At 41.8% G+C, this 26,249-nt stretch overlaps 1 long non-coding RNA gene across 39 annotated transcripts in view; it reads right to left on the bottom strand.

Annotated features, from left to right (window-relative positions):
• Positions 1–26,249, bottom strand: part of 2600014E21Rik — a 184,753-nt gene that overhangs the window by 73,433 nt on the left and 85,071 nt on the right. For all 39 annotated transcript variants that reach the window (XR_001783341.2, XR_001783338.2, XR_001783353.2 and 36 more), the window contains exon 3: positions 456–598. This is a non-coding gene — a long non-coding RNA (RIKEN cDNA 2600014E21 gene). The remainder of the gene's footprint in view (positions 1–455; positions 599–26,249) is intronic.

The following is a 26,249-nucleotide window of genomic DNA, read 5'->3' as shown; positions in this document are numbered from 1 at the left end:
GTAGCATTCTGTCTCCCCAAAGTATGCACTCACCTGCTTACCATCCATCTCTCCTTCTCAGAGATGCTCCAGGAGAGATGGGACATTGTTTTGTCTTTTTTTTTTTTTTTTTTTAAATCACGGTCCCCTGTGCTGAAAGTGATTCCCAGTCTATTGAAAGAAATACCACGAACAATTGTTGAATGACCAGGTAAATTGTTACAAATGGAAAAGGTCTCCTTCACCCCCAAAGTATCTAGTCAGAACAGCATTGTTTCCTTCCTACTAGGGAAAGCTTAGCATCGTTCTAACCTCTCACAGTAAAATCTCACCAGCTAAGTCCTTAGTAATGTTAATCCCTTAGTCCTCTCTACTGTTGTCAAGGCCTGAGGTGAGACCAAACACGACACGACTGAGGTTTGCAAAAAAAAAAAATATATATATATATTTTTAATATAATTTAAAAATATACTCACTGGGGGAAGGCTCATAAAATTCAGCTTCAGCCACAATCTGGACGATGGGCTGCCAAGCGCTGCATAAATAAATCATCGAGTCATTTTGGCATCCTGTGGGCCAGAAGGAATATCTTCCTCAGTAGATTTAAAGAGACACAGTTCTGAAAGAAATGGGAGCAAGTGAGTGATTAAACAGGCACTCTCTTGTTATTATTTAGCATTTGGAAAGGTCCTTGAAGTGGTAAATTGCACATTTTACCCAAGGCAGATTTCTCTTTTTCCCTCTAATTGGAATCCTCCATAGAGTTGAAAGAACCCATTCAAATATTCACTGATACCCCCTCTTACTGTGCAACTACTAAAACACTTAAAAAAGAAAAATCCCAGCAACTGGAAGGATAGATCGTTAGTATACTTGTAACCATGTATGTTAACCATGTAAACTAGGCAAGTCAGAGGTCTTGCTCAGTGACTGGAGGGTGAGCAGGGAAAGTTGAGTATTGTGAGTGATACAGAAATGTGCAGCAGGGCTGGCTAGTTGGTACTGACAGTCCAGGGTGAGCCTGTCTTCTCCTTCTCACATATATACATTGGTGTGCACATAGGCACACACACACACACACACACACACACACACACACACACACGCATGCATGACAGCCTTTTCCCTGATTAGCTTTCTCCAGGTCACCTAATCTACAACTGGTCTTCATAAACTCCCTGAACTCCCTGGGATAAAGAATACTGAATGAAAATGATGGGTTCACATCCTGTGATTTTAGACCCATGAGAGGAATCCGAATCCTTCTTCTGACCTCCAAGGAGAAAAGGAAAGCAGCTCCAAGGTTTGCAGAAAGTTATTTCAACCCTGTTCACAAGAAGAGTCTGTGTGACGGTAGGTGAGGGCCAGTGGAGGTGAAAATGGCTGAACATGTTCTCCAAACCACTGATTAAGGTGCAGTGCCAGTGATGTGCAAGTGTGCACCAAATCCAATCAACTCGGAGAGGAGTGACAAGACTTTATGTAAAATGTATGTGTGGACTCACACACAGTGCAGACATTCCAGGTAGCCCCATTGTACCCCTCTTCTCTCTATGTGCACAAGTATGCATATGTGCAGCTGTGTGAACACACAGAAACCCACCACCACACTGTTGCTGAGACGGGGTCTCACTATGTAGTTCAGGCTATAGTTCTTTTTCTTTAAAATATCTATCTATCTATCTATCTATCTATCTATCTATCTATCTATCTATCTATCTATCTATCTATCATGTATGAGTACCTGTAGCTGTCTGCAGACATATCAGAAGAGGGCATCAGATCACATTGTAGATGGCTGTGAGCTACCATGTAGTTGCTGGGAGTTGAACTCAGGACATTTGGAAGGGCAGTCCAAAGTGCTCTTAACCACTGAGCCATCTGTCCAGCCCTCAGGCTGTGGTTCTTGAATCACATCCTTCTGTCTCAGCCTCCTATGCGCCCTTTCTTCACAGACTTCCTTTTTAGTTGTCTTGTCTTTCAGTTAACTGACCAAAAATTTCAGTTGGTATTTGGGTCCTTTTTGTGCTTTGTATTCACTAAAATAAAGAAGTTCCTTATCTGCCTACTTGGTGAATCTGCCTCCGTCAGCAGCTGATAGCCCCCGTTTGGATTATTAACCAGTTAGTTTCTTCAAGAGAAGAAGTCATTAGCTTCTAACATTACTCAGGGGTGTCAGGAGACATGGATATTAGATCTTTCCATTCAATTCCATCTTTAATTTAATCTCTAGAATTTTTTATTTTATTTTATTTCAGTGTTAGGTGTTGGCTGGCTGTTCCACTTAAAACCACATTTTTTATTTATTCATAGTGGTGCTACTTTAAAAAAAAAATTATAACAACTCAATAGCCACTATAATGATTACAAACCGACAAATTCTGCAGTAATGGCTTCCCCCATCTAGGCTCCAAAGCTACCAAGACCTAGGAGCAGTGTGAAATAGATTCCAGGCACTGACAGGTTAAGGATCATTTGCATAAATTAGCAAGTTTTGCAAATGAATTCATCTAGTGAGAAGTGAGACACGGGACACTGCATTTTAATAATTGACATTCCACATGAAATGCAATGTTCTGAAGGGGGAAATTGAGCTCCAGGTTGCTATTAGAAGCAGTGGACCAGCACGAGTGAGAAGGAGCGCCATCCCCCATGCGTGAGTTACGCTCCTGAATAACAACTACCCAGTTCTGATGGGCTTCTTTTAATAACAGTGTGAGCGAGCACGTGCCGGCTGAGAGAGGCATTGAGAAGGATCTACTCCTAGGCGGGATAGCACAGGAAATGAAAATAACAGCCTTCAGGAAGCCGCCTTCACAAGCAAGTCTTCACATGCTCCTCCGAAAATAATCTTCTATTTTCCATTTGACTTGGCAACAACCCCACCCCCACCCACTTCCCCTTCAATTTCACAAAAACACTTAGGGGGTTATTTAAATATATACAGGACTCGGGCAAAAAAAAAATTAAATAGCCCAAATTGGAGGTTGTCTCTCATAATGTTGGTTAAATTACAAATAAAGATAAGTGGGCCATTTTGCTGCCTCCTCCCAGTTTAATTTGTTTAAGAACAGGCCACATTGCTAGCTAGCAGGACTAGCGACTAGTGTGCCAGATGAGTGTGTCTCCTAAGATGAGTGTTGGCTGGTCAGTCAAAGTCAGAGTATGCAGCGTGTCGGAAATACAAACTGCTCACACATGCCATCTGAGAGCTGGAAACAAGTCCGTCCATAATGGTGTTTCCTGGCATAGTTTATAATTAACATAAAATGAATTAAATCACTCACTTGATAGACTTTTTTTTTCCAAGTTCATGTAGAGTAAGTGTGTCATATCAATTAATTCTCAATGAACTGCAGCAGCCAATAAAATGTTTCCGAGACACTGGTAATAGTCCAAGATATTGATGGAAGAGGTCTCATCATTAATATGAGTAGGAGACTCACGTCACATACAGAGAGCTACCGGAGAGAATTCCTTCCTCAGAAAGGGAGTGTAGTTACTGCCAGCTGCCTCTGGTTGTTTCCAATTTGCTGAGTTTTCTGTCTCTCACTCACAATGATACCCTTTTCACTTTGCCACACGACAAAATTGCCTACCATGACTGTCTATTGTGTGAGACCTCTACCCTGAAAAAGCTAATACTTAGGAACAAGTTAGATAGACTCCAACGGCAAGAACAGACTACACTGGCCGTATAATGAAAGTGTTTTCAAAGGCTTTTCTGTGTGTTCAGAATCACAAATAATTGACATATAGAACCGGATGCAAACGGATGGTTGGCTTGCAGAATTTGAACTGAACATTTTGGAGCCGCTTCTTGTTTGTGTTTCGCTGTCTTAACCAGTTGGTTTGTTATGATGTAGGCAAAGCCCAAATGGCCCATGGAACTTTGCTGGTCATAAATGATTTTATGACCTAGAACCCAGCAGCCATTGGGTCTGTCACTGCTGAGGTTGTGTTCAATGACACCTCTCTGAGCTTCTCTCGGCAGAGATGCCCTTTCTTTTGTACACACTTTCCTTTCACTTAGAGGGTACTGGTTGGTCCTCGGGCTCGACACTTGTGAGAGTGTGAGAGGTATTCCTTTGTCTAGGCCTCTCCATCTGCATGCTTGCAGCAACATGAAATAAAGAGATGCCGACGAGCCAGTTGGTGTGTGTAATGAGTTGCCGTGGCTCTTCTCCCAATAAAGGGTGTGTTCAGACACTGCTTATTTATAGACCAATAAAGAGAAAATTCCACTGTTCTCTTCAGCAGGCTGAGGATAAATAGCTCTTCCGTTTCTAACAGTTAATGTTCACAGACACAAAAGCAACTGCTCTGAACATTAAGCCAACATTTACCCCCCTGTGGAGGGAGGATTCTTTAGATTTGAAACAATGGAAGGTAAGATATAATCTTTCCCATTTTAGAACAGCTTCGCTGCGGCTTGCTTTCCTTAGTGGAGAGGTGCTCTCAGCCTCATCGGGTTGCAGATGAAGCATCCTCTCGTGTGCCTACACGATTTCTCTGCGGCCCTGGAGCTCAGTCCTCCGTGGAACGGAGCAGACAAAAAGCCACAGTGCAGATGCCCTCTGCAGAGGCTTGTCTGCTGCTTTGAGCGGATCTTCCTGGTATGCATGCAGCAAACGCTTCCTATTTTCACATTCTAGAGCAAGGGAGAACATAAATTATTCCTAATTCTTGATTCTATGATGAAGTAGCCATCTGGCCTGATAGCACAGTGACAGTGATATAGGAGTGAGCACTCCATGCTTGGTCTACTGCACAGAAAAGGACAATGGGACATATTTTAAAATGTCAGCCTCCATCAGAACAATATTTGGGAAAGTTTACATTTATGAAAATAGATAGTATTGAAAATACATCATGATGCAGATCTCATCACGGCTGCTGGACGGCTGAATTGAATTAAGAATGAATTTGAATGTTTCTAATTAAATCCGTGTTATCCCCCTCCATGCTAAGTTTTCCTCATCTGTAAGAAGCACCATCAACACATCACTGTTGGGCAGATGTGTCACAAACAAGGTTGAACTTTTTGCCTCACTACGTGTACATTGAATTCTTGGCTATAGGTATATGATGAATTTAGATATTTCCAGGCAGTAAAAAAGAAATAGTGCCCAACAGTATGTTTGTATTTACCACCAGAGAAGGAGTACATAGCATCATCATGAAGGCTGTTAAAACCTAACAAGAGTGTAAGATTTAGGTATAGAGGATAATCAAAATGGTGTTTATTATCTTATTTCCACGGAGGTTCCTCACAAATACTAGGCAAGGGTTCTACACTGAGGTACATCTTCAGATTCTGAAGACTCCTTATTAAAAATAGTCTTGAACTAGTTTATAAGCCTCGGGGTTTGTTTTGTTTTAAAAACATGGACTGAATACTTCTAACGCATCAAACAGTGAATGTGGCATCTATGATGGTCCTTGGTTGTCAACTTCACTGGATTAGAAGATGTCTTACCAAGATAGGTAAAACATATCCATGCATCTGTGTGTCAGAGACGATTGCGTGTCTTGCCATGTCTGTGTTGAGGGACGGGAGGGCACCTAGTTCTGAATGTGGCTGACAGCTTGCATAAAAGGGTACAGAGGAGGAAGTCAGCATGGCCACACCTGCAAACTTTCCTTTCGGGTCATTATATCTACCAGTTTATTTCCATTATCATGTGACCAAATGACACCAGATTCCAGCTTCTTTGGCAACAGGACATTTCTACAAATGACAGTCATGAAACATCCAGGTCTTCATGCTGGGCTGGGACTGCTGAGGTATCCTGGGTCGAGCAAACATTTCTCTTTCTTCTTTTTTTCAAGACAGGGTTTCTCTGTGTAGCCCTGGCTGTCCTGGAACTCACTCTAGACCAGACTGGCCTCGAACTCAGAAATCTTCCTGCCTCTGCCTCCCAAGTGCTGGGATTAAAGGCATGCACCACCAATGCCCATCTCAAGAAAACATTTCTACACAATGTGGTCACTTGCTGTTGAATTATGTGGCCCCTATTATGAAAGCCAATCCAATAAATCTTCTTTTGTGGTATATGTGTACGTATGCTATTGGTTCTTATTCTTTAGAGAACTCTGATATAATATCACATTGAAGCTTGAGAGGAGACAATAAGAACATAGTTGATTGCCTTAATGTAACCGATGGGCAAGACTTTGGTAGGAATATGTTCTAACCGCACAAAGTGATTACCTATGCATGCAACAGGCAGTGTCTTACTGACTCACTCTTGAACAACTCCAGAGATTGACCTACCTGGGCATCAAGGGAATGAAGAGAGGGCAGACATACGGACACAGAGATAGCTGGAATCAGAAGGTCTAAGCTTCCTGATGAAGAAGCAGCAGTACCCCAGGAGCTCAGTGTGTTTATTGTATACGGTTAAATTGTGTGCAATAAGCATACCTTCCTATTTAGGACACACAGCTGAACAAGGAGGCAGATTTGGCTAATCCCACTAGGAATAGCATCTGTCCTTCTGGCTGGAAACGTGAGAAGAAAGATACTATGGACATTTTCAGCACCTGCATCCAGACCAACAGAAGGCTTTGCTGTCCCTCTGAACCTCACCTGGGAAAGGTGTTGTCACTCCTAGGGGTCTGAAGCACTGAATTCCTTGACATTCCATGTCAATGACACACATTTGCTCAGGACTTCTCTTGCTCCCCACACTCCAGCACTGTTTTGGGAAGTCAGTCATGGTACCCTCGGGGCTACAGAACTTGTCGTGTGTAGCAAGTAAGAGGCTAGATAAGGCAAGAGCTCTGTTCAGTAGGTGCCACAGATGCTAATATAACTTATAAACAATGTGTAGGCACAAAACTCAGAGTATGGGAAATCTTAGCTAAGGTCCAAGTAGGTAAAAGTAGATGTAGCTTATTCCACAGGACAATGTTATGTTAATGATCATGGTTGCTTCCAAATGTCAATATGGAAGATAAGTCTAAATGGGGATTGATCCTTTATTATTTTAATTAATTAATTTTATTTTAGATTCATAATATTATTCAGAATATCTCAGCACAATGTAGATGAGTTCCAGATATTTGAAAACAGCCATTTCTCTTCTTTAAGAACTAAAAGGGCACGTGATAAAAGAATAACTTGATGTTCTATGCCACAGAAAGCTCAGATCCGCCACTCACAGCACTGTTCCATTACTTCTCTATTGTGGGACTGCTTCTATTTTTTTCCCAGTGAGTGTGGGCTCATCATTATGCAGTTTCCCAAGCATGAAACCTGGAAGTCATCCCAACTCACTTTCCTCGGACTCCATTGCCAAGTACTTGATCCCTCTCTTCTCCACGGTCCAAGCCCCTAAAGTCAGCACATTTAGGCTGCATTGCTGCCATAGCCTCCTAGTGGTTTCAAAAATGAAAATCTATTTCTCTGTCATCATGAAACAGACATTCCTACAATGACTCTGCATTGACTTTAGAAGAAATCCAGCAGGGTCCATCCCAACTTCATCTTCCATCAACCCAACTCTCAGAAGTATCAAAATAACAATTATAGTCAACGATTTGAGCCCCCACCGTTATCTCACAAAATGTTGTCTTCTATCGAAATCATCTTACTTTATTTATTCTCACATCTATCTAATAAACAGGATCTGTTGCTTGTTTCCCAGAAATTGACCCAAAGATAAACTAAGTACGTGGTCTTCCCAAAAGATCTTCAGTCCTTTGCAAGACTCCCTCTCAAGTTCTTGCTCTACATGGTTGATGCCCTTGATAGCTCTTTGCCTAGGATCCTTGCTCCCTGGCTCTTGGCCAGGCCATTGGCATCCTTTTTCCAACACAAAGAAGAGGTTCATTTAATAGTCTTATTCATGTTTGAGAAAAGCATTCTATTGTCTTTGTGAACAATGCCTCTGTTCCTAGTTTCCTTTTGGAGGGCAGGGATTTGCAAATTCCTCAGAAGACTGAAAGAATCCTGGAGCCTGGCACACTGTGCATGATCTCATTTAGGTGAAGCCCTGCTTCCTGTCTATATGGAATATGTCAATGGCTCTAGTCATCTAAATAATACAATGATGCCTTAACAAAAATCATGATTCTACACAAGTCGTCTATAAATGATTTTAGAAAGATAGTAAGCAAAACTGTGTTTTGCTTTTAGATAAATATGAAGGATGTTATAGTACCACTAATCAAAGTCATTGGTTCTACTAATATTTACACCAAATGAGGTACATGGCATTTGCACGTCCCTTCTGCACACTGAACATTTCCTGAGACAGAGGCATTTACCTAATGTTTACATAATGTTCACTGACTATTCAGGGTTTGCAAAGCTGTTGAGATAACCACAAGTGGAGTCCTTCGAGTAAATACGCTGACCCTTGTTTCCCCTGCCACGATACAAAGAAGAGTGTGTGTTAAAACTATGACACCAAGAGACACAGTGAGCCTGGATCCCTGCATAAACTCATGGGGCAGCAGCTACCTGAAGACTTAGCTCGCTCACAGAGTAATTATACACAAGAAACCAAGGCACCAGATTGAGGATTTTGATTTTTACATCAAACCCCACACTATGTCTAATTGCATATTCTATTGTCTTAGATTCCAACATAAAAAGAATGTGGACTGAGATTTAAAAATTGATACAGGTACTTATATATGGAATAATCTCAAATAATAGCAGTTTTTAAAAAGATTCATTTTGTCTTATCTGAATACACGAAGGGCATGAGAAATATTGACTGACAAGTAGGCTGAAGGCTTTTAATGCTGATGTGTTATTTAAGTTTGTGTGAACTTTTGTCATGACAGGTTAGGAAGCTGGGCTCACACCAAAAGCACACCTATTGCAGCAAATCATTTTGAAGATCCAACAGAAGACTTAAATATAAGTTTTGTAAAGTGAATCCGTTAATATTTAAATTGTACTGAAGAATGTGGATCAAAGAAGACTTGGGACATAGCTTTTCTGACAGGACTGCTCGTTGAACATCTACTCACTTTTGGAAGATATATTTCACATTGGAAAAGATGTTTTTCTTCTCTGTGGTAGATCATACACTCCATCTCCAAACACTCCGCAGCAAACTCGCGATATTCAGGGAAGGATTAAACTTAAACATCTTCGTTCTCCTTGTTGGTTCTCCTTGTTGGTTCTCCTTGTTGGTCAGTTATTAATCACTTATGAATGTACAAAACCACCAGGGTCCCTCCTCAGACTTAAATTACTAGATCAACCAGATAAAAAAATACTTTCCAGAATATTCATTGGCTTTTACAAAGGATACACCTTTTTTCTCCTACCCCTTCTGATTTTTTACTTTTTGAGACAGTCTCACATTTTATAGCCCAGGCTGTCTTGAAACATATTCTTTAGCCCAGGCTGGCCTCCATCTCACAGCCTTCATCCTGCCTCAATCTTCTCAGTGTTGGAATTACAAGCACAAGCCACCATACCTAGCCTGAAAATAAACTCTTAAATACATTACTGAAATTGTATATATTTAATGTATGTTGGGAAATAAGATAAAGATGATATGTGGAAATAAGAATGATCTCATTGGGAAAATGTAAGCTGAAAACTGTCACTGCAATTAAATACTACATTTAGCTCCGAGTTTCCTAATGGCCAAGGAAAGAGGAAAACCTGGTGAATTTTATGGTTTGTTTAAATTTTAGCAAGAACAACACTAACCAAGAGAGTTATGGACTGTTTGAATTGTCAAATAATAGTTTGTGTTTTGAGGAGCCCCGGAGTCTCGCCTAGTCAAACGCGTTCTCAACAGAGTTTACCCATGAAATGAAACCAGTTTACTGGTTGAATGGAATCATTTCATAGTGTAAGTACCTTTTGAATGCTGGTGAGAAGAGACCTGCCAGTTATCAGATGGGTTCAGATGGGTTGGCTGGTTTTCTTTTCACTGTGACAAAATGTTGCAAAAAAAAAAAAAAAAAAAAAAAGTAAAATAAACCCAACCTTCAGGAGGAAGCTTTCGTTTTGGCTCTCGGCCCCTGAGTCTTCAGCACACAGCCCCCACCTCTACTGATTCTTGGTTCAGTGTAAGGCAGAGAGTCGTGAGGAAGGGATGTGTGGAGGATACCGCTCCTTTCACTCCAAAGGGAAAAATAAAAGCAAGGCACAGAGAGACCCTCTGAATGGAGATAGAGCCCTTCCCCAGGCCTCCAGCTAGGCCACACCCTTCTCACATTGTATCACCTTTCAGGGAACCAAACTGTCAAATATGAGCTTCTGGGGAGGGAAGCACTCCATATCCAAACCATGACAGCAGGGGGAGGAGCTGCTTTTCCTAATGACATTGAAGACTTTTTTCTCTCCTGGTGTCTTTTGTCATAAGTCAATTAATCACTTGTATTCGTGTGATGGTAGTTAGCTAGCTCTACCTAGAGGTCATCCTAATGTGTAAGAATGATTGTTGTGCTGGGGGAAAACAGCAGGCTCTGATGTTCAAGAAGCACTCTCTGTCAGTGTGGGTGATTAGATTCGGAGGTCTTTATTGACCACACTGTTCCTCTGCTCCGGCTCATTCTGCTTTCATAGAGTTTTTACAAGGAAATAACACGCCTCCTTTGAAGCCGTCTCACTCTTCCAGTTCTGTCACCTCTGTGGGCTTCATGGTCATGTTTGCAAATCCAAGATTCAGTTATTCAGTCACCTAAGCCCACAGCAGACAGGGTCTGTCTCAACACTGTGCTTGCTTGTATGTGATTAATGGTTGGGTCCAGCCTAAATGACAAGCATTGGAATACGAAAGGCCACCAATGACGTAGTGTCTTTGCTCGATTCTAAACTGGAGGCCTCTTCTTCACCACAGCTACTCTATGAGTTTGCTTTCACCACAGCAGATTCGGTGTTAGCCTTCCATGGCTCCCCTTGACCTCTGGAGCCCAGGAGTTAAGCCACACATGTCTAATTGTGAGTTGAGCCCAAGGTTCACTGTAGTCACACCCCACAGAGACCATTGGTAGCAATCGGATAACAGTTCCACCTTCAACCCTAAGGATTTGAGAGTAGGTTCATACTTTCCGAGTCAATTCACTCTGTGAATCTGATTCGTCTGTCAGTTCCATTAAGAATGAAGGCCATCTATGTGAGATTCTGCCTGGTAGAGTTAACAGTATCTTCACCCTTGTGTGTTCCCCCTTCTACATAGATTACTAGGGAGGGCATGTAAGAATAGAAGTCATAGGAATTATAGGCAGGTCCTAGGTTGTGTTCCCAGCAAAGAGACAGAGACAGACTGGCATGCAGAGGGTTCATAGGTGGAAAGCAACACCTGCCAGTCACCGAGGAAAGGAAGTCGAGCCACAATGGATCGATGGGATCACACAGAAGTCCTACGGTCGATCCTATGGGTATGGTTTGAGCTGGGATGTCTTTTCAGAGATGTCTCTGACTTGGAACATTTGAGCAAGAGAGCTGAGCTTGGTAACTGTTTTTATTGTCCAGGCTTAGATGTGGAGGTCATGCAACCCTGGGCAAGGCAGCTTCCTTTTAGTCAAAGGCAAATCCCCAGGAGAATCTTAGGTCTGTGTGGTCAATAAACAACACTCATAGCAGCTTTGAGAATGACACCTTGATTCAACACAGGAAACTGGGTCACACATGGCAGTCTACTATGCCCTTCCACCTGGTCCTTCTATTTCCATGCATTATAGAGACAAAAGTAGCATCAGAAATGGTAAGGAAAGGGATACACTTAGTGGAGGATGATGGAGATCATTAAAAGGACAGCTTAATAAATAGCCTGATGGCTGTGCTTTAATAGTGAACTAATAGTATTAGTCCTTTAATAGTATTAGTGAAATGACACCAGGTAACTGTTGTAAGCTATTGGGACTATAATTTAAAGCAGTGTTCATAGGGTAAGGGCCATTATTGCTTACACGGCTTAGTAATAATTAAGCTATCTGAAGCCTACCCACTAGAACTTTTCCAAATTAGATTGGAGCTTTGAAATTGGTTATCATTTGGATCTTTAGACAGTCTTTTCCCCACTCTCCTAACTGCGAGAATGTGGTTATGTGTAGTTGAGATTCTGAAAATGTTTCTATCATAAAGTTCCGTAGATTTTATTTCTAAGATAAAAGAAGAAATATGGAAAATAATAAACTCAAATGCCTGTAAAAGGTTTTTTTTTATTTTCATAATTGAAATTTTTAAACCAAAATTATCTCGGCCCTAACAATCTTACTTTGAAAGACAAATCTCTTAATTTCTCTTGTCTTATTTACAATAAATCTAGATGACCCCATAACATTTAAGCAGAAATGTGATCTAGTTAACGCTCACATTTTCTTAATATTTTCTCATCCATTTTTATGTTACCCAGGTAAGAGTAAGGAAGTGAATATTAAAATCCCACAACTGCATTTTGATGCTGATACTGCATTTTCACGTTTTATGGTCTTTCTTGAGCTGTTTGATTGAATGGCAGTCTGCTGTTTAATCAAGAGCCATGTGTTATTCTATATAAGTGAACTGTGTTATAAAAGTGAATGTAAAATTAATTTCAGGATATATATGTTTAATTACACAGCCTCATGTTACAGAGCTGAGTCAAATCATCCATTGCCTCCTAATAGCTTTAAAAAGTTTGGAATTAATTTAAGCAATGAAGCCCAAGATATTTTAAAAGAGGCTTTCTCAGATCATAAGTCAGTTCTTGGATTTTGGTCCTTTGTGGGTTTTGTAATTTAGTCCCTGGGTGGGGAAGTCAAACAATATTACATTTACCTAGTGGCTACCATGTGCCAAGCAATGGGATAGGTGGTTTACATATATCACCTTATTTGGAAACCGAAATAGAATTCCATAGGGTGACTTCAGTTATCCCTATTTTATAGACGAATAAAAGATTCTAGAATAAATAACGTCTGTGGAGGCGGGGGGTCGGGGGACATAGCTCAGGCAGTGTGTTGTGCAAGCCCACGTTCAAAAGAAGAAATGAGAAGAAGCCTGGCATGGTGCATGTTTGTAACTCCATCCTAGGGAGGCTGAGGTCGGGGGATCCTTAGTCTCTCTGTCCAGCCAGCCTAGCCGATTTGGTGAGTCCCAGGCCAAGGGAGATATCCTGCCTTAAAACATACAGTAGATAGCATCTGTGGAATGGTGCCTGAGGAAGACCTTTTGGCTCACCCACATAGCCAATGCTAAAATTACATTGTGAAGAATGTGATGTTTAATAAGCAGGAAGCAAAGGGAAAGGGTGTCACAAAAAATTTACCAGCTAGAGAAGAGATTTTAGCTAATGCAAAACTGACTATCACAGTGAGAGATGGGGCTGGTTTTTTGTTTGTTTGTTTGTTTGTTTTAACAAAGAACAAAGACTTATAAAGCAAGTGTATTTTAAATTTTTCACTTGAGGCCGGGCGTGGTGGCGCACGCCTTTAATCCCAGCACTCGGGAGGCAGAGGCAGGCGGATTTCTGAGTTCAAGGCCAGCCTGGTCTACAAAGTGAGGTCCAGGACAGTCAGGGCTATACAGAGAAACCCTGTCTCCAAAAACCAAAAAAAAAAAAATTTTTTTTTCACTTGAAGGTGCCATAAAGATGGCTCAACAGTTAAGATTCCATATTGTTCTACAGAGAATTCAAGCAGGTGTGTGGGGGTGGGGGGTGGGGGTGTGCACGCGCACACACATTTTAAAATATCTTTAAAAATCCTCACTTATCGTATCTTTAAACCTCATCAAAAATGAACTTGTGATTCACACACCTCCTTAAATTTGGTTTTCTGTAAATCCTTTCCACCTTACTAAAATTAAGAGTGATGTAGCTGTTCAACCCCAGTACAGCAGTGTCATTTTCTCCATCCCTCTTTACCCATACCCAATGCCTGAGTTAGCTCTGCAGACCTTCTAGAGAAGACCTCAGCTCTGTACCCATCTCCACTTACATCCTCTTTCTAGTCTCCATTCTAGTCTTACATTCTAGTCTTTATCACATCCTCTTTCTCACCAGCCCTGCCTCATTCTCCACATAGCAGCTTTTGACGTATGTGAGGTCATTTGACTTCCTGGTGAGCATCCCGTCCTGTCTCATACTCTAAGAACAAAGCCTAATGTCATCCCTCTGGTTCTGAAAGCCTGTTCCTATCACCTACTCTCACCTCCCTTACAAAGCTCTGGCTACCTAGATGTCATAGCTTGCCTTGTCTGGGGATCTTTGGACTTTCTCATGTCTTATTCTAGAATGGTTTTCCTCCTCATCTTCACAGACCCAACTCCCTCCTTTCCCTGGTGTCTCAGCTTAAATGCCGCTTTATAGAAACCCTCCATGATCTTTCCATCCCAACAGCCATCTGTTTCTGTCTGCCATAACATCATATTTCAAGCCACTACGTAGTACCCTCCTGAGCTGATATTTCTTTTCTCAGTTTTCATTGGTCATTATTTATCATCTCCCCCATTAAATGTTGGCTCCACAAAACAGGGTCCTTCCTTGACTTATTAATAAAGAAGAAAGGAATATGAGATTAGGGGGAGTAATAAGAGATTGGGGGTGTAAGTTTATTGTTATGTCCTACTTCTGAAACTGGATGATACATACATTGACATCCATTATATTCTTCTACCTTTAGAGTAATGTGTGGTTTGATGAGAGGGGTATGTCATGAGAAAGGCAACATTAGAGCTACCAGAAGCTAAGGGAGAAGCATAAAGCCGGTTTGTTCTCAGAGGCCTCAGAGGGAACCAACCATACCAGCACCTTGCATTTTTTAAAAAACTTGTAGATTCCAGAAATAGGAGGAATCAAGTTTCTGTTGTATTATGACACTTAATTTGTAGGGCATTGTGTTCCCAGGCCTAGGGAAGTATTAGATACATGTTCAGTGGTGACATGTGCAGATTAAAGACTGTGGACTTTTCTGTGGTTGAGAATTGGGATGAAATGGAAGCAGCAATGAAATCGAGTTCTTGTTTGTGCAGGCTCCAATAATGCATATAGTATCACACAATGGGTCTGAGCCAATCCCAAACTAAAGATGCTTTAGAACAGACTGGAGTACACAAGGAAATTAAAGAGCTCATTTTCCCCAGGAATCTCATTGTGATTGGTTGAATCAATCACTGAGTCACATTTATAGCTATTGTTCATAGCATATCTGGAACCATTATAACCTTTCAGATCTTATTATCCTGGTAGATGTTGGTAGAATCATATTTACATTGATTTCTCGAAGGCATTGGTGTTTACCAAATAGAATGGACTGGGTTAAACACAGATGCAGAGTTAAGAGTACTCTAACTCTTAGAGGTGGCCAGATGATGCAGGGAAATTTTATTTAAGTGTAATCGTGTTTATGTTACACACAAATCTGAACCGTACCCAGAAACTCTCCTTTAAATCAACTGTCAGAGTAAGTACAGTACCTAATCTTTTAAAGACATTGCTTGAGGCAGAGCTTCTGGGCGGCGCCATCTTTAGCTCCAGACAGCCGGCCACCTTCCTGGTGAGAGCACGGGGGTCTGCCTGGCCTGAGAGGTTTGTGGCACAGGCGCCGGCGGGAGCCTTCTTGGCTCCGGGACTCCGCGGAGGGCAGGCTGCACGGGTGACCGTGTGGAATACAGAGTGCCAGCTGTTTCTGGGACGGGCGAGAGAGTCGCAGAGCTTCTGGGCGGCGCCATCTTTAGCTCCAGACAGCCGGCCACCTTCCTGGTGAGAGCACGGGGTCTGCCTGGCCTGAGAGGTTTGTGGCACAGGCGCCGGCGGGAGCCTTCTTGGCTCCGGGACTCCGCGGAGGGCAGGCTGCACGGGTGACCGTGTGGAATACAGAGTGCCAGCTGTTTCTGGGACGGGCGAGAGAGTCGCAGAGCTTCTGGGCGGCGCCATCTTCAGCTCCAGACAGCCGGCCACCTTCCTGGTGAGAGCACGGGGGTCTGCCTGGCCTGAGAGGTTTGTGGCACAGGCGCCGGCGGGAGCCTTCTTGGCTCCGGGACTCCGCGGAGGGCAGGCTGCACGGGTGACCGTGTGGAATACAGAGTGCCAGCCGTTTCTGGGACGGGCGAGAGAGTCGCAGAGATTCTGGGGCGGCACCATCCTCAGCTCCAGACAACCAGCCACCTTCCCGGCAAGAGCCACAGAGCTTCTGAGGCTGCGACATCTTCGACTCCAGACAACTGGCCACCTTCCTGGCCAAAGCAACACAGCTTCTGGGAAAGATCCTGTTTTGGGCCTTCACCTTCAGCCAGGAGGAGGTCCAAACACCAGATAACTGTACACCTTCCCTGAGAGAGGAGAGCTTGCCTACAGAGACTGCTCTGACCACTGAAACTCAGAGAAGAGAGCTTGTCTCCCACGCCTGCTGATAGAGGGTAACAAAATCAACAGAGGAACAATCTTTTAACAAAGACAACTATAACAACTAACTCCAGAGATTGCCAGATGGCGAAAGGTAAACGTAAGAATCCTACTAACAGAAGCCAGGACCACTCACCATCATCAGAACCCAGAACGCCCACTTCGCCCAATCCAGGACACCCTAACACACCTGAAAAGGTAGACCTGGATTTAAAAGCATATCTCATGATGATGGTAGAGGACATAAAGAAGGAATTCAACAACTCACTTAAAGAAATACAGGAGAACACTGCTAAAGAGTTACAAGTCCTTAAAGAAAAACAGGAAAACACTGCTAAAGAGTTACAAGTCCTTAAAGAAAAACAGGAAAACACAACCAAACAGGTAGAAGTCCTTATAGAAAAACAGGAAAACACATCCAAACAGGTGATGGAAATGAACAAAACCATACTAGACCTAAAAAGGGAAGTAGACACAATAAAGAAAACCCAAAGTGAGGCGACGCTGGAGATAGAAACCCTAGGAAAGAAATCTGGAACCATAGATGCCAGCATCAGCAACAGAATACAAGAGATGGAAGAGAGAATCTCAGGTGCAGAAGACTCCATAGAGAACATCGGCACAACAATCAAAGAAAATGGAAAATGCAAAAAGATCCTAACTCAAAACATCCAGGAAATCCAGGACACAATGAGAAGACCAAACCTACGGATAATAGGAGTGGATGAGAATGAAGATTTTCAACTCAAAGGACCAGCAAACATCTTCAACAAAATTATTGAAGAAAACTTCCCAAATCTAAAGAAAGAGATGCCCATGAACATACAAGAAGCCTACAGAACTCCAAATAGACTGGACCAGAAAAGAAATTCCTCCCGACACATAATAATCAGAACACCAAATGCACTAAATAAAGATAGAATACTAAAAGCAGTAAGGGAAAAAGGTCAAGTAACATATAAAGGCAAGCCTATCAGAATTACACCAGATTTTTCACCAGAGACTATGAAAGCCAGAAGAGCCTGGTCAGATGTTATACAGACACTAAGAGAACATAAATGCCAGCCCAGGCTACTATACCCAGCCAAACTCTCAATTACCATAGATGGAGAAACCAAAGTATTCCACGACAAAACTAAATTCACCCATTATCTCTCCACGAATCCAGCCCTTCAAAGGATAATAACAGAAAAAAAACAATACAAGGACGGGAACCACGCCCTAGAAAAAACAAGAAGATAATCCATCAACAAACCTAAAAGAAGACAACCACAAGAACAGAATGCCAACTTTAACAACAAAAATAACAGGAAGCAACAATTACCTTTCCTTAATATCTCTTAATATCAATGGACTCAATTCCCCAATAAAAAGACATAGACTAACAGACTGGCTACACAAACAGGACCCAACATTCTGCTGCTTACAGGAAACCCATCTCAGGGAAAAAGACAGACACTACCTCAGAGTGAAAGGCTGGAAAACAATTTTCCAAGCAAATGGTCTGAAGAAACAGGCTGGAGTAGCCATTCTAATATCGGATAAAATCGACTTCCAACCCAAAGTTATCAAAAAAGACAAGGAGGGACACTTCATACTCATCAAAGGTAAAATCCTCCAAGAGGAACTCTCAATTCTGAATATCTACGCTCCAAATGCAAGGGCAGCCACATTCATTAAAGACACTTTAGTAAAGCTCAAAGCACACATTGCACCTCACACAATAATAGTGGGAGACCTCAACACACCACTTTCATCAATGGACAGATCGTGGAAACAGAAACTAAACAGGGACACAGTGAAACTAACAGAAGTTATGAAACAAATGGACCTGACAGATATCTACAGAATATTTAATCCTAAAACAAAAGGATATACCTTCTTCTCAGCACCTCACGGGACCTGCTCCAAAATTGACCATATAATTGGTCACAAAATAAGCCTCAACAGATACAAAAATATTGAAATTGTCCCATGTATCCTATCAGACCACCATGGCCTAAGACTGATCTTCAATAACAACATTAAGAATGGAAAGCCAACATTCACGTGGAAACTGAACAACACTCTTCTCAATGATACCTTGGTCAATGAAGGAATAAAGAAAGAAATTAAAGACTTTTTAGAGTTTAATGAAAATGAAGCCACAACGTACCCAAACCTTTGGGACACAATGAAAGCATTTCTAAGAGGGAAACTCATAGCTCTGAGTACCTCCAAGAAGAAACGGGAGAGAGCACATACTAGCAGCTTGACAACACATCTAAAAGCTCTAGAAAAAAAGGAAGCAAATTCACCCAAGAGGAGTAGACGGCAGGAAATAATCAAACTCAGGGGTGAAATTAACCAAGTGGAAACAAGAAGAACTATTCAAAGAATTAACCAAACGAGGAGTTGGTTCTTTGAGAAAATCAACAAGATAGATAAACCCTTAGCTAGACTCACTAGAGGGCAAAGGGACAAAATCCTAATCAACAAAATCAGAAATGAAAAGGGAGACATAACAACAGATCCTGAAGAAATCCAAAACACCATCAGATCCTTCTACAAAAGCTTATACTCAACAAAACTGGAAAACCTGGACGAAATGGACAAATTTCTGGACAGATACCAGGTACCAAAGTTGAATCAGGATCAAGTTGACCTTCTAAACAGTCCCATATCCCCTAAAGAAATAGAAGCAGTTATTAATAGTCTCCCAACCAAAAAAAGCCCAGGACCAGATGGGTTTAGTGCAGAGTTCTATCAGACCTTCAAAGAAGATCTAATTCCAGTTCTGCACAAACTATTTCACAAGATAGAAGTAGAAGGTACTCTACCCAACTCATTTTATGAAGCCACTATTACTCTGATACCTAAACCACAGAAAGATCCAACAAAGATAGAGAACTTCAGACCAATTTCTCTTATGAATATCGATGCAAAAATCCTTAATAAAATTCTCGCTAACCGAATCCAAGAACACATTAAAGAAATCATCCATCCTGACCAAGTAGGTTTTATTCCAGGGATGCAGGGATGGTTTAATATACGAAAATCCATCAATGTAATCCATTATATAAACAAACTCAAAGACAAAAACCACATGATCATCTCGTTAGATGCAGAAAAAGCATTTGACAAGATCCAACACCCATTCATGATAAAAGTTTTGGAAAGATCAGGAATTCAAGGCCCATACCTAAACATAATAAAAGCAATCTACAGCAAACCAGTAGCCAACATCAAAGTAAATGGAGAGAAGCTGGAAGCAATCCCACTAAAATCAGGGACTAGACAAGGCTGCCCACTTTCTCCCTACCTTTTCAACATAGTACTTGAAGTATTAGCCAGAGCAATTCGACAACAAAAGGAGATCAAGGGGATACAAATTGGAAAAGAGGAAGTCAAAATATCACTTTTTGCAGATGATATGATAGTATATATAAGTGACCCTAAAAATTCCACCAGAGAACTCCTAAACCTGATAAACAGCTTTGGTGAAGTAGCTGGATATAAAATTAACTCAAACAAGTCAATGGCCTTTCTCTACACAAAGAATAAACAGGCTGAGAAAGAAATTAGGGAAACAACACCGTTCTCAATAGTCACAAATAATATAAAATATCTCGGCATGACTCTAACTAAGGAAGTAAAAGATCTGTATGATAAAAACTTCAAGTCTCTGAAGAAAGAAATTAAAGAAGATCTCAGAAGATGGAAAGATCTCCCATGCTCATGGATTGGCAGGATCAACATTGTAAAAATGGCTATCTTGCCAAAAGCAATCTACAGATTCAATGCAATCCCCATCAAAATTCCAACTCAATTCTTCAACGAATTAGAAGGAGCAATTTGCAAATTCATCTGGAATAACAAAAAACCTAGGATAGCAAAAACTCTTCTCAAGGATAAAAGAACCTCTGGTGGAATCACCATGCCTGACCTAAAGCTTTACTACAGGGCAATTGTGATAAAAACTGCATGGTACTGGTATAGAGACAGACAAGTAGACCAATGGAATAGAATTGAAGACCCAGAAATGAACCCACACACCTATGGTCACTTGATCTTCGACAAGGGAGCTAAAACCATCCAGTGGAAGAAAGACAGCATTTTCAACAATTGGTGCTGGCACAACTGGTTGTTATCATGTAGAAGAATGCGAATCGATCCATACTTATCTCCTTGTACTAAGGTCAAATCTAAGTGGATCAAGGAACTTCACATAAAACCAGAGACACTGAAACTTATAGAGGAGAAAGTGGGGAAAAGCCTTGAAGATATGGGTACAGGGGAAAGATTCCTGAACAGAACAGCAATGGCTTGCTCTGTAAGATCGAGAATTGACAAATGGGACCTAATGAAACTCCAAAGTTTCTGCAAGGCAAAAGACACCGTCAATAGGACAAAAAGACCACCAACAGATTGGGAAAGGATCTTTACCTATCCTAAATCAGATAGGGGACTAATATCCAACATATATAAAGAACTCAAGAAGGTGGACTTCAGAAAATCAAATAACCCCATTAAAAAATGGGGCTCAGAACTGAACAAAGAATTCTCACCTGAGGAATACCGAATGGCAGAGAAGCACCTGAAAAAATGCTCAACATCCTTAATCATCAGGGAAATGCAAATCAAAACAACCCTGAGATTCCACCTCACACCAGTCAGAATGGCTAAGATCAAAAATTCAGGTGACAGCAGATGCTGGCGTGGATGTGGAGAATGAGGAACACTCCTCCATTGTTGGTGGGATTGCAGGCTTGTACAACCACTCTGGAGATCAGTCTGGCGGTTCCTCAGAAAACTGGATATAGTACTACCGGAGGATCCAGCAATACCTCTCCTGGGCATATATCCAGAAGATGCCCCAACTGGTAAGAAGGACACATGCTCCACTATGTTCATAGCAGCCTTATTTATAATAGCCAGAAGCTGGAAGGAACCCAGATGCCCCTCAACAGAGGAATGGATACAGAAGATGTGGTACATCTACACAATGGAGTACTACTCAGCTATTAAAAAGAATGAATTTATGAAATTCCTGGCCAAATGGATGGACCTGGAGGGCATCATCCTGAGTGAGGTAACACATTCACAAAGGAACTCACACAATATGTACTCACTGATAAGTGGATATTAGCCCAAAACCTAAGATACCCAAGATATAAGATACAATTTCCTAAACACATGAAACTCAAGAAAAATGAAGACTGAAGTGTGAACACTATGCCCCTCCTTAGAAGTGGGAGCAAAACACCCTTGGAAGGAGTTACAGAGACAAAGTTTGGAGTTGAGATAAAAGGATGGACCATGTAGACACTACCATATCCGGGGATCCATCCCATAATCAGCTTCCAAATGCTGACACCATTGCATACACTAGCAAGATTATGCTGAAAGGACCCTGATATAGCTGTCTCTTGTCAGAGTATGCCTGGGCCTAGCAAACATAGAAGTGGATGCTCACAGTCGGCTATTGGATGGATCACATGGCCCCCAATGAAGGAGCTAGAGAAAGTACCAAAGAAGCTAAAGGGATCTGCAACCCTATAGGTGGAACAACATTATGAACTAACCAGTACCCCGGAGCTCTTGACTCTAGCTGCATATGCATCAAAAGATGGCCTAGTCGGCCATCACTGGAAAGAGAGGCCCATTGGACACGCAAACTTTATATGCCCCAGTACAGGGGAACGCCAGGGCCATAAAAGGGGAGTGGGTGGGTAGGGGAGAGGGGGTGGGTGGCTATGGGGGACTTTTCGTATAGCATTGCAAATGTAAATGAGCGAAATACCTAATAAAAAATGGAAAAAAAAAAAAAAAAAAAAAAAAAAAAGACATTGCTTGACATCAGAGGACACGAGTCCCTGTCCTATTTCTAATATAAAAATCACTCAAAATTCCAGTGAGTGACATGGCCCATCTTCAACTCAACTTGCAATGGACATTTGGTGTAAATATTCAGTGATGCTCTTGGCATCAAAGTTACAGAATATGGAAAATCGCTCGTCAGAGTTCACTGCTACATGGTCTCAGCTATATTGAGTTACCTTGACTTGGTTAATATATTTTAGGTGGGTGAACATTTGGGCCAGGGATGACACACATGATCTGCTGTCAGCTATGAGTGAGTTCTGATCTATATGTGGTCAATCAATCCTCCCCACTGAGGGCTGGGGGACGAGTACATTAGAGAACAGTATTGGAGACAAAAACACCCGAGTTTGCCTCCTGGTTACATTCCTTATTAGCTATAAGCCTTTGAGTAAGTAGTCTAACTTTCTGGGTTTATGATTCACTATACATAAATGGCTGTAATTGTTGCACACATCTTTGAGTAATCTTGTTGGGATCAAATTGAGGTACTCTGAGCAGTAAAGTGGTTATCACACTAGCTACCTGCCATATTTTCAGAAAGTGATGGAAACAGAGCTGTTTGCAACCTTGCTTTGGAGGCTCATTTGAGCCCCTGTGGCACCAACGGGATGCACAACTGTGCTGGCTTCGTCTTCCATCACGGTCTGCCCCCTGCGGTGTCTCTGAGAGCAGCTGATCCTTCTCACTCGTTTTTAGGGCTTCCGTCTTCATTTTCTTCTCTTCTTGTATCAAGGGTTGGTTGCTAGGGAGAGATTCCGAATACAATAAGGCATTTCCTAATGAAGCAGGAGCTCAGGTATGCCATAACAGTGCACGTCCTGATAGTGCCATCCCCAGGCTTCCTGGAATCTGAAGGAGACTCTAGAAGGATCTCAGGGAGGAGGCAGAGCCTCCAGGCACCAGAACACAATTATCATGGTTGTTGGGTCTTGGAGCCATGGCAATATACAAACTCATAGGGGTATTTTTATAAGACTAGATCAAGTGAGACTAGGCTAACCCACTGATCTTAGTCCCAATTCCTTCATGGTCATAGGACTTTACCTTTTCATTTTCTCTTTTTTGTATGTCCAGTCTTTGATATAGCCACTGTTAAACATGTCTTTGATACAGCCATTGTTAAACATTACATTCTCTATGTAAAAACACCTCTTCTTTCATGAAGAGAAGTCAGAAAGAGCCTAAACACAGGAGATTCAAGACAAGAGTCTACATTCATTTTCTGGGTCTGTTCTAACAGAATACCAGTCAGTGGCTTGTTCTCAAGACCATCAACCTGAATGAAACCTTCAGGAGAAGACTCTTTTGTTGTCTTCTCCAGTTTTCTTAGTTGCAGACACATCTTGGCCTGTACCCTCTATGTCTTTCTTCATAGAGGGGTGTCTCCTCTTACAAGGGCACAACCTGCATCTGTCTCCAAAGTGTTGGAGTGACAGGAGTAAGTCACCATGGCTAGCTTAGAATTTTGACATAGTTATTTAGGGGTGAGGGATCGACCATGCACTAGACCTCTGTCCTATTCAGGTAGTCCTTAGGTAGAAAACATGGTGAGAGCATCTGTCCTCAGGCTTAGAGGTATGCTTTTTAAAACTTATTTATTTGTTTGTTTATTAAGATTTATTCATTTATTATAATAGCGGACACTGTAGCTGTCTTCAGACACTCCAGAAGAGGGTGTCAGATCTCATCATGGATAGTTGTGAGCCACTATGTGGTTGTTGGGATTTGAATTCAGGACCTTCAGAAGAGCAGTCAGTACTCTTAACCACTGAGCCATCTCTCCAGCCTCTAGAGGTATGCTTTATTCAACCTCAGGGTTTACCATCAAAAGTCAAATCCCCCTCTCAGTATCTCGTACTTTTAAAGCTAAGCCACGGTTCAACAGACTTTGTATATGCTTTATTTGAGGTCTTTTTTAAATTCATGTTTTCATCTTATCTTGCTTATGTGGTTGTAGCCTCCAGCACAGGCCCTAAGGAACTCAGAAACACCAGTGCATCCAATAAGCCTCTAAGAATCATACTGAGAATCAGCGGGCAAGGCATTCTAACAATCCCCAAATGTGTTTTTAACACTGTTATTGTTGTTTTAACATTGAATACACTTACCCAGGAAATCCAGGCTTCTTTCTGAAGCATTCCAACTGCTGTGTTTATACCCGGTTGCCACACAACAGTTATTCCTACTGTGTTTTAGTTGGCAAGGGCTGGAGGAAGGGTTTCTGTAGCCAAGTAGCCTCAGATAGGGAATCTTTCCAATCCCTGGAGACCTGGCCCAGTCCCAGAATCAATAGTTACTGAAACACGAGCCAAAGCTGTCTCATCCAGGGCTTCGGCTAACCTTGGACCAAGCCCCGATTTAGACCCTAAATCCAGATAGGAAGAGCCAGCTGAAAAAATAGAGCCCACCCACGGTTACAGATAAATAAGTAAAAACTGCATATTTTTTCCATTAGGAGAAAGGGGGAAATTCTACAAAAGATATATTAAATTATACATTCCCTTTCCTCTGCAAAACCTCACATGCAGCCATGTTGCCAATCTCCTGAATTAAAAATGGATAAACACGTCTAGTATTTTACTATCATTGCATATTATCTAGAACACAGAGTACAGAATTATGTCACCATCACCGAGTTCTTCTCCTATTTCCATACGTGTTTCAAAGACAACAAAATAGAAATATAAATTATTTAAATAGCAGGGTATATATCACCCATCTTTCTCCATGGGATGCATTATTCATTCACTCTACTAACTTGGAGTATAATAACATTCCCCATGCCCTTGGATTCTCAGGTATGTAAGTCAGATGTGCCTGTACATAGCCCAGGAAGACTTTGTGCAGCAATTATGGTTCAGTGTGACATTTGATATAAAAACAGCATATTGGGCTTGGTGATATAGCTCAGTAGTAGTGTGTGCCTAGCAGATGCAAGACTCTGAGCTCCAACTGGTACCACACATACATAAAGCTTACGGAGGACAGTGTTATGGTCATATATAAATAGTGAAGTTTTGTCTTGGAGGAAAAAAAATTAAAGCAGTATAGCATGTTCTATAAAGGTTTTATCTTCGTGTTGCTCATAAGCATGGCTCCAGCAGCAGTATGAAGTCACACCAGCAGCACGTGCGACACTGGACTTACTTTATTCTTTGATGTGAATAGTATTTGTATATATGCATATGGGGTCTGTGTGTGTGTGTGTGTGTGTGTGTGTGTGTGTGTGTGTGTGTATGTGTGTGTGTGTGTAAGTTGGCCTTGGGTGTTTTCCTCCACTTAGGTTTGTTTTCTAAAGTGAAATCCCTCATTGAACCTGGGGCTCACTGATTCTTTTAGTTTAGCTATCCAGCATGCCCCAGCGTTTTCCCTTTCTCTGCCTCCCAAGTGCTGGGATTACAACAGTTTACCATAGCTGCTCTACTCTTAAGTGGGCGAGAAGAATCTGAACCCTAGTCTTTAGCACCGAGGTTTACTCAACTACACAGCACAAGGTTCATTTCATTCATTGAGCTACCTCCTCAGCCTCTTACATGAACACTTAAAAATCAACTCAACTGTGTCCTTACGAGTCAGACAGCTCTTATGAACAGCTCATTGTGAGTACTCTAATAGTTTTGCTGTGACGAGGGTGGGGTTCTGTTCAGCAGTTCCATCTCTCTGTTTTGCCCTTTTGCCCAGTGAAGCATTTCTGATGACCACTTTCTCCGACATCCTGTCCAGAGAAAAGCTGCCCTTGTTCTCTTTCCTGACCAATCAGCACATTACACCTTTCAATTCAGGATGCACAGGGGAGCTGTGGTTCCCCTGGAGGTAGGGTGGAGGCAGGCTACAGAGTAGAAAGGAGGATCAGAAGCAGGCAGAGTGAGACCAAAGGCAGGGAGGGAGGCGATACGGAACACAACAGGCTTTATCAGGAAATGGCTCTTCTGGACTCAACTGGAAAATAGAATCAAACACCATGATTAAAAAAAAATGTAATCCATGGTAAGAAAGTCTAAAATAATTTACACCGGGCATTAAAGTGTTTTGCGTGAGAATATAGCATGATGTAGACAGCCCAAGAATTACGTCTTTCATTAAAAGGTTTGCAACTCA

The sequence above is a fragment of the Mus musculus genome, chromosome 2, assembly GCF_000001635.26.
Source record: "Mus musculus strain C57BL/6J chromosome 2, GRCm38.p6 C57BL/6J".
In the NCBI taxonomy this organism is placed as follows: domain Eukaryota; kingdom Metazoa; phylum Chordata; class Mammalia; order Rodentia; family Muridae; genus Mus; species Mus musculus.
This window is presented reverse-complemented; position numbering and strand designations above follow the sequence as displayed.